A 1,495-nucleotide genomic window follows, 5' to 3' on the forward strand; every position below is an offset into this window, starting at 1 on the left:
AAGCAGATCCAAGAACCTGTATGGGCAGCCACCCTGAGGACGCTTGGCGTGCTTGCTGCTACAGTGACTCATATGCAAAATATATATGTACATAACACACACACTATATATATATAAACACACACACACACACACATATATATATACATACTTTCTATTTGCCTATCTGCATGCCTACATAAATACAAGCATATATAGAGACATAGATATATGTATACATATGTACACATACATATTGCATATTTTTATCCTAAGATTTCTGTATCACAAAGTATTATTTATCATCTTTTTTTTTATAAAGAGCCCCTTTGTGTTTTCTTCACTGCCCTACCACCTATATCTATATTTTGTTGTCCTACACTATAAAATTGTGCTGTCTGTAGCAACTGTAAAATGATATTGATGGTGGAGAATATCTTTTATCCTTATTCCCAAGAGGACTTCTAACAAAACGTATCAATTTGTATAGAAATGACTGTTGAAAGAAGCCTCATGAAAAACCTAATTTCTACTGCTAAAGTGTAATGGTTTCATGAGTGGCACAAAAATATTGCTCTTATTATGATGCTAAACAAGAAGCTTATGATACAGAATACAGATGCCAGGCCAACTTTACCATATTTCACTTAAATTTAGAAAGAACAAAACCACAATCTTCTCAGACTTGATAGGGGTGCTGTAACTGCATTATCATTGAGAAAAGGGACAATGATTTGACATCATGACAAAATACAGACATAGAGGTCATAGAAGACTAGAACTAGAGAGATCTTAGAAATTCTCTGCAACAGGAATTGCAACCTGGAGTCCATGGACTTCTAAAAAATATTTATTTTAATAACTATATTTCACTCTGAATTTGTAATACTTTGTTTTCTTGGTAATCTGCATATCCTATGCAGTTTAAAACATATTCTGAGAAAGGAACCACTGATGGCTAAAGGGGCACACACACACACACACACACACACACACACAAACACACACAGAGTCACTCTCACAAAAATTAGGAGCCTCTACTCTAGAAAAATGTCCTTTTTTTTAGTGAGGAAATTAGGGTCTAAGGACATTTAGCTAATTTCATAAAGAACACAAGGAGGAAGTGACAGTTAAAGGACTAGTGCATTCTGGGATTGTTTTGCCTCTTTTTCTTTCTCTGTCTCTATCTTTCTCTCTCTGTCTCTGTGTCTGGGTGTGTACCTGTTTCTCTTTCTCTCTCTGTTTCTGTATCTCTATCTTCCTATTTCTTTCTCTCTCTTTTCCCTGCATACACCAAATCGGTGTATATAGATGGTATATCAGCATGTATATACCTAGACATGTGTATAATCACACACATAAACACACATATGTACAAACACAAAGAAAAACCTATCTATACACACATATATTTATATATACATATGTGTATATATGTGTATTTATGTATATGTGTGTATATGTTTGTATTATGATTTAAGACTGATAGCATTTAAAAATGTTTCTTTAATTCAGT

The sequence above is a fragment of the Petaurus breviceps genome, unplaced genomic scaffold (assembly GCF_028583685.1).
Source record: "Petaurus breviceps papuanus isolate PSGF00001 unplaced genomic scaffold, PetGlider_PUasm1.0 90750, whole genome shotgun sequence".
In the NCBI taxonomy this organism is placed as follows: Eukaryota; Metazoa; Chordata; class Mammalia; order Diprotodontia; family Petauridae; genus Petaurus; species Petaurus breviceps.